At 45.1% G+C, this 7,620-nt stretch overlaps 1 pseudogene; it reads left to right on the forward strand.

Moving 5' to 3' along the window:
* The first annotated feature begins 3,863 nt into the window (after positions 1-3,863).
* On the forward strand, positions 3,864-4,102 carry LOC139228399 (U2 spliceosomal RNA; annotated as a pseudogene).
* The last annotated feature ends 3,518 nt before the right edge of the window (positions 4,103-7,620 follow it).

Consider the following 7,620-nt stretch of genomic DNA (forward strand, 5'->3'; position numbering starts at 1 on the left):
TGTGGCCGCAGACACACCTATCTGCTCCCCTAACTATCGAATCCCCTACCACTATTGCTCTCCCACTCTCCTTCCTCCCCCCACCCTGTATGGCTGAGCCATCAGTGGTGTTGCGGACTTGACTCTGGCTGTACACCCCAGAGGAACCATCGCCCCCACGAGTACTCAGAACTGAATACTGGTTGGAGAGTGAGATTCACTCAGGAGACTTCTATACTACCTGCCTGGTCCTCCTGGTCTGTCTGACGGTCACCCATTCCCTCTCTGCTTGCACACTCCTTATTTGTGGGGTGGCCACCTCCTGAAACGTGCTATCCATGTAGCTCTCGGCGTCGCGGATACACCGCAGTAATGCCAGCTGCTGCTAAAGCTCCGAAACCCGGAGTTCGAGCTCCACCAGCTGACGATACTTCCTGCACATATGGTTGTCCAGGACATGGGAAGCATGCTGGATTTCCCACAGGCACAGGATGTGCACTCCACGGGACTGGTCATTATCACATTGCTGTTTGTGGGAGCTTGCTGTGCATAAATTGGCTGCCACATTTCCCACATTACAACAGTGACCTCAAAAGTACTTAATTGGCTGTAAAGCACTTTGAGACAACAGGTAGTCATGAAAGGCGCTATATAAATGTGAGTCTTTCTTTCTTTCTTCTTCGCCCTTGCTGCGCTCCCATTCAGGTCTGCTCCTTCAAATCTGAATGAATTCACAAACCATGAGGATACCCCCAGTCAAAATATGGACACATTTCAGCTACACAGTGATAAATGTTAGCTGTAAATATTTAAAAACCTCTTGCTCACCTGATTAAAAGGTGAAACGGGCTGAAAATGCTGTTATTTGCTTAGCCAACTGATAGTGCTTTGGTTTTATCTACTGATTTTGAATCTTGAACAGATGAAAACATTTCTGCATGTCATTCAGAAAATAAGAGGATTAGGCATATAGAGCAAAGCATCCCTTCATATAAAATCTATTGTGTTGTTTGTCAATTTTAATTCTCTCATCACTGCGACCTGTTCAAATAATCTCCAAAGCGAAAAAGAAGAACAGGATTGATGGGCATCCATGACCAGTGCCTGTCTGGAAATCCAATTCAGGTAAAATAAAACAACAATTTGTACCAGTGACAGCTATTGATGAGCATAATGTCTCTATTTACTTTAACAATTGATATATTGCCTGGTTCAAATCTGCAAAAAGGTGGTAGCCAAGATAAGGATCCCCCTTCCCTTTCGAAATGATCCAGTATATTTTAAGTATTTGAATAATACCCTGACACTGTCAGACTGCACATCAAGGACAGCGACAGTATGACTACAATCTTTAACAATCATCTAATACTGTTGTCTAGTTTTAGTAGAACTAGCTTAATTTAAGTGAATTAGTTTAGGAGAAACAATAAACTTTCCAGAAAGCTTATTAACACTAGTACAGTGGAATTGATGTATCTTATTTATCAATAATGCAACTCATTTACTAGCATAGAGTTTATAGCCACAAAATACTTATTTTTGTTGTTTCTATCATATATTATATAAATCAATAGATTTATTACAGTGTCTCACTTCCCACTAAATCCCACAACTTTCTACACTAACTGCGTGTAGCATAATTTGCTGCAGTACATAATTTTGCTTAAAACGTCCTGAAGGCAGTAGAAGTTGAGCAGCCCAAAGCAATAACAAGTCACTTGCCCTAGTTGTAAGCACATAATGTGGGTTCAGTTCAGCGGATCCCCAAAGGAGGAGTCAGGCATGCACATCAGGGGCGTAGGATTGTCACAAAATGAGCAGCAGTGGACTTTCAAATGAGTTTTGCTGCAAATAAATCTTTTCAAAATTGGAAATTTTCTCCCTGGTGGCAGAAATTGCACTTTTGAAGTTTCTCCAATAGCTGAGTGAATAAGTGGACTGTGGCAGTGTGATACTGAATCACACAGGAAGATCTCCCGTTTAATCCACAGTCTGTGCTGAGTCAGCTGATCTCAATTAGAGCGGTGGTAAAGACACTAAATTGGCCTCCACACCCCTGGGTAAGGAAAGAGGGAGAAATAAATTACTCTTGTTGTCTGTTGGAAACTACATGCGAGTCAGACAAGGACAGGGTATGGATCTGTTACGAAGATCCCCACAATCTAATGATCTGATGTCAACACGCAATATCGAGGCTCACAAATGAAGACAGACTGCTTAGCCAAGTTACTTACTGTAGGACTGCTGGTGCTATGGAACTGCATCTGAACGTAAGTCATTATCTTCAGGAATGAGGAGAAAAATAGCAACAAAAAATATCAAGTTCAATCAAGCAGATTTTTCATATTCTAGTGACCATTTAAAATAAAATATCACGTAGAAAGTCATGTGCTCTTCCCTAAGCCCCAGCGCACAGTAAATATTGAAATTTAGTGACAACCTATTCTTCTGACACCACCAGGTGAAAAATTAAAACAGATTACCCTTCGCTGCAGACCATAAGAACATGACATCCAGAATAGCTATCATAAAATATACAGGCTCAAAATTTGCAGTAACTCTGTCAATTTGCTAGACTCAATGCTCTAGACTTTCAAAATCAGGATAACAGATTTCCTTGTATTATTTAATGTCAAGAAATCTTAGCCCATTACTTGTAAAGAACAGTATTTATATTTATATGGCTCCATATCTTGCCCTTCAGAAATGTCTGAAAGCAGTTCACACAAAATGAATAACTTTGAAGCACAGTGAATGTTATGCAAGCTCATGTGGAAGCTGTGTGCATATAGCAAGATTCCATAAATGGCAATGAGATGAATAAACAGTTTATTTGTCATTGGTGATGTTTCTTGAGGGAGGAATTTTGGACACCAGAAGAACGCCTCTTCAAATAATGCCTTTAGGTTGTCATTTTTTTCTTCCTCGTCTCTTACACCAAAATCGGCAGATATAGTCAACATCATGTGTGTCAGCTGTGGCTCAGTTGGTAGCACCCTCGCCTCTGAGTCAGAAGGTTGTGGGTTCAAGTCCCACTCTCGAGACTTGAGCATAAAAATCTAGGCTGACACTCCAGTGCCGTACTGAGGGAGTGCTGCACTTTCGGAGCTGCCGTCTTTTGGATGAGATGTTAAACAAAGGTCCTGTCTGCTCTCTCAGGTGGATGTAAAAGATCCCATGGGACTATTTTGAAGAAGACCAGGGGATTTATCCCTGGTGTCCTGGCCAATATTTATCCCTCAATCAACATCACTAAAACAGATTATCTGGTCATTATCACATTACTGTTTGTGGGAACTTGCTGTGTGCAAATTGGCTGCCGCGTTTCCTACATTACAACAATGACTACACTCGAAAAGTACCTCATTGGGTGTAAAGTGCTTTGAAACATCCGGTGGTCGTGAAAAGCGCTATATAAATCCAAGTCTTTCTTTCTTTCTTTCACTCCAGTCCACTATGGGATATGTATAATTTCCAGAGATGTCTGCTGCAGAACCCAATGCCTGATGCCCTAAGCGAGGTTGGTGCTTCTCCCACAGATGGTCTGACATCTGGGATTACAGAGGAGAATGAATTATCTCTCCATCGTCAACAAGCTTTGGGGCTGCCTGGAGAGAAAGAGGCAGGACTTTACTGATTTCATTGGTAACCATAAGTTCTGTTGCTATGCTGATCAGTGGCCTAGGTAAGGAGAGATATTGTTCAAATGAGCACGGATGGTGGTGCTGTCTCCCAGAATGGCAATACATGTGGAACCTCCCATCAGATAGCTCCCACTACCTACACGTGGCAGAAAGCAAAGAGGTCCAGGCTAATCATGTAGTTGCAGAAGTGATATAGCCTGCAGCTAGTCCATCTCAGATACCAGCATCAAGTGCCACATCAGTTCCCCTCGGCCTTTTGGCTAAGATCATGCGTAACTGACCTGACAGGGGAGTAACCACCATAACCCCAAGGTGGTTCTCCCTGGATCAGGAAGGTATATGCTTGCTTTTTTGGAAATAGGAGGTGGGTGGGGTGGCTTGTCCCATCCACCTCCACGGAGGTGTGTGGGGGGCCTGACCCATCCACCTCCATGGCACGAACCTGGTATTGCAGTACTTCCAGGAACGGTGCAGTGGCTCTAGGCCTTTTGGCTAAGAGCATTGGCGCAGAGTGATCCTTGATGTGTGCAAGGTGACCTCTGGTGTTTGTGATTTGACAAAGAATTGGAACGATTGGCTACGAATTTCAAAAAAAAAAAAATCAGTTCCAAGAGATGGTTATGAAAATACAGCAGCCAGCCAGCTCACGTACTCCTGCCACTGAGATAACATTTATATGAAGCACAAGGCTATGTTTACGAGCACGTATTTCACACACTATCGAGAGGAAGCACCAAGAAAGCAAACACTAGACACACGCACGGCATGTGTGATTATTGAAAATCTGGATGGACTGCTGTGTGTGGAGTCAGTGGCGAGGGAACAGAGTTTGTGGCGGGGACCGAAAACAATGTCTTCGATCTTCCCAATATTCCATTGGAGAAAATTTCTGCTCATTCAGAACTGAATGTTGGACAAGCACTCTGACAATTTAGAGACCATGGAGGGGTCGAGAGAAGTGGTAGTGAGGCAGAGCTGGGTGTCATCAACGTACATGTGGAAACTGACGCTGTGTTTACAGATGATGTCGCCAAGGGGCAACATGTAGATGAGAAATAGGAGGGGGCCAAGGATAGATCCTTGGGGGACACCAGAGGTAACAATGTGGGGACGGGAAGAGAAACTGCTAGAGGTGATTCTCTGGCTACTATTAGATAGATAAGAATGGAACCCGGCGAATGCAGTCACACCCAACTGGACGACGGTGGAGAGGCGTTGGAGAAGGATAGAGTGGTCAACCATGTCAAAGGCTGCCCACAGATCAAGAAGGACAAGGAGGGATAGTTAGCCTTTGTCACAGTCACAAAGGATGTCATTTGTGACTTGGTGAGAGCCGTTTCAGTACCGTTTGTAGTCGCGGAAACCGGATTGGAGGGATTCAAACATGGAATTCTGGGAAAGATGGGCACGGATTTGGGAGGCAACAACGGAGCTGATATTGGCCTGGAAATCCCGGCCTCCCCGGGTCCGTACAAAATTTCTACTGACCCAGGAAGGCATCAGAAAAGCCGGTTTTCAGCGCACAATGAGTATGTGCTGAAAACCCGCTTTTCCAATCTGTCAAGCTGGAGCTTGACAGATCTCCCGCATATCGGGTGCGAGGACATTTGCAAGGGCAAGATTGCGATATTTACCCATATCTTGCCCAGCAAATGTCCTCAAAACTCTTGCACCTGATAAAAGCAGACGCATAGCCGATTTTGACAGGTGGAAGAGTTTTAAAACATATAAAAATATAATTAAATTAAATTTAAAAAACATAATATTTTATAAAACTCTGCCCACCATGTTACATTTATTTTTAACCATAATTTTTTTAACTTTTTAAAAATTCGGGAAAAACTTTCAGATATTTATTAACTTTTATTTCAATTAATTTTAATTATGTCAGATGTGCTTTTTGTTTTTTATTACATGTGTTTAGTGTCTTTGTTTTTTTTTCTCATTAATAGCAATGAGAACTCGTACATGTGACCACCTTCTGCCTGGGAACCTGGAAGACGGGAGCGCGCTTCACAGCGTGGGAAGAGAAGGCCTCCCCACCGAAATCGTAAGCTCCTCCCGGACCACCAGGTAGATTCGTAGACATTTTTCAGATCGGAGGCATCTGCCCACGGGAAGCCGCTGACTGCAATTTCTGAGCCGACATGTTCAAGGACTTTGGAGACGAAAGGAAGATTGGAGATGGACGGTGTTGTGTACCTGTAAAGCATGCACTCCCATGTTCCGTCACCAGGGAGCTCGTCCCCTGAAGCCCCAAGGGATCCCAGCATCCCTTGGGAGCACTGTATATAAGCCGACCCCTAAGGCCTGTTCCTCCCTCTGGAGTGTTTTATTAAAGACTGAGGTCACTGTTACTTTAACCTTCCTGTGTGCCGTCTCATCTGTGTTAGGAACACAATAACCGGCGACGAGTATACGAATCCAACGCAAAGATGCAGCAAACTGTGGGCATCCTGGAGAAGTTCTCAGAGGGTGAGGACTGGGAAGCCTATGTCGAATGGCTAGACCAGTACTTTGTAGCCAATGAGCTGGACGGAGAAGGAAGCGCTGCAAAAAGGAGAGCGGTTCTCCTCACGGTCTGCGGGGCACTGACCAACAGCTTCATGAAAATCTTTTGGCTCCAGTGAAACCCACAGATAAGTCATATGAGGAGCTGTGTACACTTATTTGGGAGCATCTTAACCCGAGGGAGAGCTTGCTGATGGCAAGGTATCGGTTCTACACGTGCCAGCGATCTGAAGGTCAGGAAGTGGCGAGCTACGTCGCCGAGCTAAGGCGACTTGCAGGACAATGTGAGTTTGATGGCTACCTGGAGCAAATGCTCAGAGACTTTTTTGTATTGGGCATTGGCCACGAGACCATCCTACGAAAACTTTTGACTGTAGAGACACCAACCCTCAGTAAGGCCATTGCGATAGCACAGGCGTTTATGTCCACCAGTGATAACACCAAACAAATATCTCAGCACACAAGTGCTAGCAATGTTCATAAATGTGTTTGTGAGCAGAAATGTACAGGGCAGAAACCACGAGTCTGCAACTGCCAGCAGGCCTCAGGTGACTCAGATGACTCAGAGTCCGCAACAAAGGATGAATGCAAGGCAATTCACACCTTGTTAGCATTGTGGAGGCTGCCATTCAGCCTATTCATGCCGCTTCAAAGGGTCTGTTTGCAAGAGCTGTGGAACAATGGGGCACCTCCAACGAGCTTGCAGACGAGCTGCAAGTTCTGCAAAACCTGCTAACCACCACGTGGCAGAGGAAGATCGGACCATGGTGGATCAAAGCAATTTCGAGCCTCAGAGAGAGGAGGCAGATGCTGAAGTACACGGGGTGCACACATTTTCGACAAAATGTCCACCTATAATACTAAATGTAAAATTGAATGGCTTACCCGTAGCCATGGAACTGGACACTGGCGCTAGCCAATCCATCATGAGTAAAAAGATGTTTGAGAGACTGTGGTGCAACAAGGCATTCAGACCAGCCCTGAGCCCCATCCACATGAAACTGAGAACGTACACCAAAGAGCTTATCACTGTCCTGGGCAGCGCTATGGTCAAGGTTAGCTACGAGGGCACGGTGCACGAAATGCCACTCTGGATTGTCCCGGGCGATGGCCCCACATTGCTTGGAAGGAGCTGGCTGGGCAAAATCCGCTGGAACTGGGATGATATCCGAGCGCTATCACATGTCGATGAGGCCTCATGTACCCAGGTTCTTAACAAATTTCCTTCCTTTTTTGAGCCAGGCATTGGAAACTTTTCCAGGGCGAAGGTGCAGATCCACTTGGTCCCAGAGGCACGACCCATTCACCACAAGGCACAAGCGGTACCTCACATGATGAGGGAGAGAGTGGAAATCGAGCTGGACAGGCTGCAACGCGAAGGCATCATCTCACCAGTGGAATTCAGCGAGTGGGCCAGCCCGCTTGTTCCAATGCCCAAAAGTAATGGCACGGTCAGGATTTGCGGCGATTATAAAGTAACTATTAA

Source organism: Pristiophorus japonicus, chromosome 17, assembly GCF_044704955.1.
Source record: "Pristiophorus japonicus isolate sPriJap1 chromosome 17, sPriJap1.hap1, whole genome shotgun sequence".
Lineage (NCBI taxonomy): Eukaryota > Metazoa > Chordata > Chondrichthyes > Pristiophoridae > Pristiophorus > Pristiophorus japonicus.